This window comes from Alexandromys fortis, unplaced genomic scaffold (assembly GCF_014885135.2).
Source record: "Alexandromys fortis isolate MF-2015 unplaced genomic scaffold, M_Fortis_MF-2015_v1.1 scaffold_167, whole genome shotgun sequence".
Taxonomy (NCBI): domain Eukaryota; kingdom Metazoa; phylum Chordata; class Mammalia; order Rodentia; family Cricetidae; genus Alexandromys; species Alexandromys fortis.
In genome coordinates, this window is record NW_026068050.1 from 277,756 (window position 1) to 285,491 (window position 7,736).

A 7,736-nucleotide genomic window follows, 5' to 3' on the forward strand; every position below is an offset into this window, starting at 1 on the left:
CTCTGCTGAGACAGATTGGTGGAGACTCAGGGACCCAGACATGTGGTCCAGCCATGCCTAGTGACCGTGTCCAATAAAACGCTAGATTTTGATTTGGGTTGTGGGGAAAAAAGAAGAACTCATCTCCAGTTTTGAGATGTTTCTGCCCCAAAGTGACTCTGAGCTCTTGGACATTTCTCTTTCCAGGTCTCCCCCCAAGGCTCCCCCTAGGAGTGTAGTTGGTCCAGGAGAACATCTTTCAATCACGTATCTCTAGACCGACTGGAGCTGTTTTGTGAATTTTATAAAAAGGGCATCATGGGATGTGCGGTCCCTTTTTATTTCCGAGTTTTTTACTTTCCACTCATCACTATGTGATGAAGACCCATGTTGCTATGACTCTACCCTCATATATCCATTTTCCTTTTTTAAAGTACGTTTGGACTGTTCTGGGTGTTTTGCGGTTTTTTTTTTTTCCTTTCCCCTTCCCTATAATGGATACGGCTCCTGTGAATCTCTTTTTTGGAAATTTCACTTTGATTTTATCATTCAAACTGTGGGTTTTGGAGCTACCCACAGCTCCCTGAGAGCTTGGCACAGCTCCTGCCTCAGGATTCAGGCCTCTTACCCAGGCAGCCCAGCCTCTTAGCAGCAGAGGCCACTTCATATCCCCACTATTCCCCCCAGCCAGCGAGCTAATGAGCAAAGGCACGACAGTGCTCCCGTGTGCGGCAGCTGCTTCTGGAACCTCTTGTCTTTCAACAGGAGGCAGGGTCGTCGTGGAGATGAGGACAGCACGTCAGGCATCAAGCTTCGGTGACGAGACACACTGTGCTGGGTCCTGCAGACACGAAGAACAATGCACTCCTGTGCCAAGCACACGATCCTTTAGATCCCTTTATGTCTGTTAGACCCAGACCACAAAGAGACGTTCCCTGCCCTTGAGAAGCTCACAGTCTAGTTATGGACCTGGCACATTACCAGACTGTTCTGGAGCTGGCCCAGGCATAAGGTGTGCAAGTGTTTAAATGCCTTTGTTATTTTGGAAATAGAGGATTAGCTGTAGATACACCCAGCTCCCTCTCTTCTCTGTCCCTTTTCCTTCTTTCCCACCATGTCTTCTTTCTTTCCCTGATTAGATTTTGCTTATATGAACTCAGCATCCTCCCTACTGGAAAACAACAGACATTCAGACCTTGATTGGTGGATTTTCACTTTTACAGCCCGTGAAGTCGCTAAGCTAATGCTTGTGCCTTAAGTTCTTCTAGTTGGATAATTTTAAATGTCCTTAGAGAGATAAGGTAGCTACAGCTTTCAGAGTTCCTTTGATTTCTTCCGACTTTATAGTCTTCCCCAACCTTTCCTCTCTCTCTGTGGTGGCTGGTGGACCAGAATATCACTGCACTCTCTTGGGAAGTTAGCATTAAGCTTGACCCTATTGTTAGAGTCAGGCCTTTCTGCGTGAGGCATGCTTGCCTTCAGCTCGAAACTGCAGGGGACATCACCCAAATTCCGCTTCTATTCAGCAGTGTACTTGTTGCTGCTGTTTTAATTAAGAATATAAGTATTCCTGTAGGCAGGGAATGACTGGGAATCTTTATCGTGATGATGTCTTAGCCGGCCCCGTCTGGCCCCACTTTCACAGGCTGACCCCATTGTCTGTTCGCACAAATTGAGTACTTAGCTGCAGGCAGCCCAGGAGACGTGCACGTCAGGAGGAGGGCGGCTTTACTCTGCTCGGGTGGAGCAGAGTGGAGGGGAGTGGCCACAGAGAGGGTGGGGCTCCAGAGCAGAGTGGGGGGATTGACCACAGAGAGGGTGGGGCTCCAGAGCAGAGTGGGGGGTATTGACCACAGAGGGGGTGGGGCTCCAGTGCAGTTTGACCTCAGCAGGATCTTGAAGAGCCAGTGGTGTCAGACAGGGAAAGAGCAATAGAATAACACGTGTCAGACAGGACACGGTACTGACAGGAGGCTGAGAGTCCTCTACCACGGTCAGGACAAGGGGTCATGCAAAGCAGGAGATGTGGCTGTGGGGACATTGCCTGTATTCTGAGTCTCCTCTCATCCTACACACATGGCTTCCTGGAATCAGAAAGTGATGGTCGGGCTTTAGGTAACATATGACAGCTTTGAAAAGGAATTGTATACATCTGTATGCACATTTGATATGTATATACATGCACGCATATATATCTAATGGTTATCCATTTTAGCCCCTTTACAATATATAATCTGGTGGCATTAAGTATATGATGTCATCCTTAAAGACTTACAGTGTAGGACCTAGCACATGATCAGATATGTTATGGTATGGCCTGACACATGAAACATAAGCTGGGCAGTGGTCACATCTACTGGAATGTTTTCATCATTCCAAACAGAGAGGCTGCAGTCACTAAACAACAAGTTCTCAGCTCCTTCTTCTAGCCCCTGAACGCCCTTCCCTGTTTTGTTTTTTGTTGTTTTGTTTTTGGTGAAATTGTCTATTGTAGTGATTATGCAGCATACATTTGTGTGTGTGTGTGCCAGATTTATTTCATTTGGTATAATGATTTCGAGTTTCATCTATATTACATGAATCAGAATGTCCTCTCTGTATAGAACTGAATAACATTATCGACAGAATTTTGAATTTTTTTTTTTTTTTTTGGGAAGCACTGGGTTGCTGGGCAGAGTTTTCTGTGGGGAACCACAGAGAGGAACCTTCTGTATAGGATGCCCTCGATCTCTTCATGGGAGAATGGGGATAAGGTAGGTCCCACAGAAGTGTGGCGATGATGTCATCATACCTGGTGCAGGCTCCCCTCTCTCTTCGCCTCTCCCTTTGAAGCCACCAAGGCCCTTTCTGTCTTCTGCGCATCTGCCTCGGAACAAGCAGAATCTATTCTGCTGTTTCTTGGGCTTTTGTCTAGTATGGACTGTATGTGAGCCTTCTGGGATTGCCAGGTCTCCCAGCTCTTCTTTTCCCTTCTCTGCCTCAGAGGATGCTGGATTAGGGGGTAGAGAGGAGGCATGGTTTCTCCCACCCCCGACTGCAGCCCGCCAGGCTGCCTCACCCCTGGCAAGTTTCATCTGCGAAGCTGGGGTTTTGAAGGAGACAGAACAAGCCCCAGGGGTGCCAATAACAGGGTTATAATCCAGCGGGATGAGACTGAGCTCTCTGGAGCCTCATAGCGTTTTTCCAGGCCCGGCCACTTTATTACCGTAGTGCTGAATGATGGGGCTCTGGGGAGCTGTGGCTCCAGAAGCCGCACCCGCCACGCTTGCGGCTCCCGATTGATCAAGCTGCAATTGGGCAGAGCAAAATCATGCGGCTTCCTGCCACCCCGTGTTCTGCTCTCCACTCGTCTCCTCTTTTCCTTAGGCGTCCCCTTTGGGCAGCGGGAATTCAGTCCCCATGCCTGCGTGGGCTCAAGGCACGTGAGGTGCTGTTACAGCTAACCCCAGGCTTCAGATTCAAGGTTACCCCTCACCCTCTGCCCAATACTGGGACCTTGGACATCAGGCTGGTCATTTCTGATCACCCCACGACCTTTCCAGAGCATAAGGGGGCTGGCTCAGTTGTGTTCTGATGCTTTAACTGTTTTATGGATTCTTTTGGATTAAGATAAGGTTTTTTGTTGTTTATTTTATTTTATTTTATTTTTTTCAAGACAGGGTATCTCTGTGTAACAGCCCTGGCTGTCCTGGAACGAACTTGATTTGTAGATCAGGTTGGCCACGAACTCACTGAGATCCTCCTGCCTCTACCTACCAAATTCTGGGATTAAAGGCGTGTGCCACTATCGCCTGGCCTGAAGTGGGGTTTTATGTAGTCCAGGATGTCTTTAAATTACTTATTTAGCTGAAAATAACCTTTTGTCACCTCCTGAATATTTACCTCCACTTCCCAAGTGATGTTAAATAACACACACACACACACACATACACACACACACACCCCTGCTTCAGAGTGAATTGTACATTGCAGAATTTGGGTGGACAGAGGTGAGGGAGCATGCAGCTCCTCTCTCTCTTCACCAGAGGGCACCCTTCTTACCTTTCTAGAGAAACACAGCACTTGTCCAGGACCAGTGAGTCAGGGACTGTCTTAAAAGCTACCTGAAGGCTGAGCTTCTGGGGGAATCAGATGCTTCTGTGGCTCAGCAAATAGGGTGCAGTCCACCCAGTGACAGAGGGGGCAGTGTAGTCCTGCAGAGAACCCGGAGCCACATCTAACTCTGCTCTTAAGGTGCTCACAAAGAGCTGTCAGGTGTCTCTGTGTGCTTTGGAAGCTCCCTGGGGAAGAACATTTCACAGATGAGGGAATTTACCAGGCTAGGGTTTTATGGGCACAATATTGGTCCAAGTCACTCTCACGAGAAGTTGTCAATGATTTACTTTCTTCCCAAGCAGTTGGAAATATTAACTGAAGGACACAAGGCCTGAAGTTAAGAAGCCACAAAGACAAATGGTGATTTTTTTTTTTAAATAAAAGCCCCCTCTTCTCCACCTTGAACACTTTATCTCTGGTCCTATAAGAAAGCCCTCCTGATGCCCACCTCAGAAAGCAGCTGATGGAGGCAGGCTCTGGTAATCACAGTGTCTGTTCAGGTCAGACGAGAGATCAGATGCCCCAGGGGAGAGTAAGGGAGCCTGGATTGCTAGGCAGGGTTCCCTGGCCACTGCTGTAATGAGGTCACGCGCAGAAGATTGGTCTCAACTGTCCAAGGAAGGAGACTTGAAGGCAAGATTCTTCTCAGTTCTCCTGGGGGTGGTCTGGGAGATGTAAGAGATGCTGGAGAGATGGGGCTAAGTGCCTGCACATCTCCAACTCTCCGTGGTAGCCCCGCCCTCCCCTCCCCCCACATCGCCGACTGTGGAGGGAATCACCATGAGGTAGAAGTCTTAAAAGTCATTTGGCACAGATTGCTTCTCTCATACAGAGTTCAAACATTCATGCTGACAAGATGGTCCTGGTGGGTAAAGGCAGCGGAAAACCAAGCCTGACAAACTAAATTTGATTCCTGGAACCCACACGGTTGAAGGAGAGAAATGACCTGCTTAGGTGGTCGTCTGACCTCTGCATGTATAGCATGGCACTCCCTGCCCTCTCCTCTTTCCCTCTCCCACCCCACAAATAAGTATACATAAAAAAAGCCTACACATTTAAAGTCTATCAGTAGTGAGTGGCACATCCCAGAACTTGGAAGGTAGAGCTAGGAGAATCAGGAGCTCAAGTCTAGCCTTGGCTGCATAATGAGTTCTAGGTCAACTTGAGCTACACGGCATCTTGTTAAAAAAAAAAAATCAACCAATCAACCTTCAAACAGAATCCATCACTAGACCTCCCAAGGAAAGATTAGACTAACCAAACAAATAATAACTTTTCAGATAGACAAGGTCAAAATAAAAAATTTATAATATTCTAAGAAGTAGCTTCTGCATGGTGGATGTGAGAAGCATATTCCCCCGGGTGTCTGTCTCCCGGCTGCTTTTTGTTTCGTGCTGTTGACATAGTTGGTGTTTGCTTCCTTCTACTTTATTTGGTGCCCGTTACTCTGTTCTTTAATTGCATCACCTGTGTGTGTGTGTGTGTGAGTGTGGTGTGTGTGTGAGTGTGGTGTGTGTGTGAGAGTGGTGTGTGTGTGTGAATATATCATAGAACGTGTGTGATGTTCAGAGACAGCCCAAGGGAGTTAGCTCTTTCCTTTCACTGCGTGGGTTCTGGGACTCGAACTCAGTCCGTCAGGCTTGGCAGCAAGCTCCTTTTCCTGCTGAGTCAGCTTGCTGGTTTATTTTTTTTGTTCTCCTCATTCATGCTTGCACACTTATTTCCAAACTGCTTTGGCTGTGCACCACACGCTGTATATTTTATTCGTCTTTAGTGCTTACTCTTTCCTTTCTTTGCCAAAATTTGTGGTGAAATAGACCTAGTATAAAATTTATCTTTTGAATCGTTTTAGATGCACAGCTCAGTGGCGTACACACTCACGATGCTATGAGCTATTGCTATCATCTATTACCATAGCTCCCTTCATCTTGCAAAAATGAAATGATTCCTACTAAGCAGTGATGCCCCATTTAAATTTTCCTTTTGACCTTGGAAATTACCATTCTGCTTACTTTAAAGAATTATTTTTTAAAGCTTTATTTATTATTAGTGTGTATGTGTGTGTATGTTTCATGGTGCACATGCGTGTTCCTGGGCTTGAACTCAGGCTGCCAAACTTATAAAGCAAGTAGCTTTACTTGCTGACTGACGATCTTACAGGGCCGGGCTCACTGTCTTTAAGTACCTCACATATAGGCAGAACCCTACAGTGTTGATCTCTGTAGAGTGCTTACATCACTTACCTATGTCCTCAGTATTCACGCTGCTGTACTCTGCCTCAGTTTCCTTTGTCTGAGGGTCTAGGAATCAATCCCAGGGCCTTGCATGTGATGGATAAGCAGTCAAACACTGAGTTGTACTCTAGCCCTCCAACCCTTAAAGTTTCCTTCCTTTGTTCTTCCTCCTTCCCTCCCTTCCTCCATCTCTCCCTTCCTTCCTCTTTCCTTCCCTTTTTGTCTTTCTTATTTTTTTGAGACAAAGTCTTACCATGTAGCCCTGGCTGTCCTGGAGCTCACTCTGTAGACCTTGAATTTAGAGAACAATCTGCCTTTGCCCCCTGAGTGCTGGGATTAAGGGCATACTCTATTATACTGTACTATTCCAGGCTTCTCTTCTTCTTCTTCTTCTTCTTCTTCTTCTTCTTCTTCTTCTTCTTCTTCTTCTTCTTCTTCTTCTTCTTCTTCTTCTTCTTCTTCTTCTCCTCCTCCTCCTCCTCCTCCTCCTCCTCCTCCTCCTCCTCCTCCTCCTCCTCCTCCTCCTCCTCCTCCTCTTCTTCTTCTTCTTCTTCTTCTTCTTCTTCTTTCTCTTCCTTCCTCCTCCTCCTCCTCCTCCTCCTCCTCCTCCTCCTCCAACTGGATAATAGTCTTCCGTGTGACTACATCTTGCTTATCTCTTCTCTTGAATGGTACTTGGGGGCTCCCTTGTTTTATCTTTTTCAGATAGTGTTGATATGAACATAGGCACACAGATGCCTCTCAAGTCCCTACCTTCAATTCTTTTGAGAATGAGGGATTATTGCATCTTATGGTAACCCTCATTCTAGCTTTTCCAGGAGTTTCCATCCTTTCCCACTCTGACCAGACCACTTTACTGTCTCTTCAGTAGAGGATTATGTTCAAGATGTAAAGTACAGTCTCAAACTCATTAAGAAGGTAGATAACCTACAGAATACATTCTGTGACTGCAACAGCACAGTTAGAAGTCAATAGCTAGAGCAAAAGGAGAAATTCCACAAATTTCTGGAAATTTAAGCACAATCTGGAGCAAGCAGTGGATCAAAGAAGAAATCACAAGGGAATTCGGAAAATATCTAGAGATAAACGTAGACGAAAGCAGACTTGCTGAAGCTTATGGGATAACACCACTGCAATGTGAAGAAAAAAAATACAGCTACAGATGCTACATCCAATCATAAGACGGAGGGGCTAGGGATGAGGTTCAGTTAGTAGGTTGCTAGTCTGCTATGAAAGAGGCCCTGGGTTCAGTCTCCAGCATCACTTAAAACTGTCTGTCCTGGGCCGGGCGATGGTGGTGCACGCCTTTAATCCCAGCACTCGGGAGGCAGAGGCAGGCGGATCTCTGTGAGTTCGAGACCAGCCTGGTCTACAGAGTGAGTTCCAGGACAGGCTCCAAAGCTACAGAGAAACCCTGTCTTGAAAAAC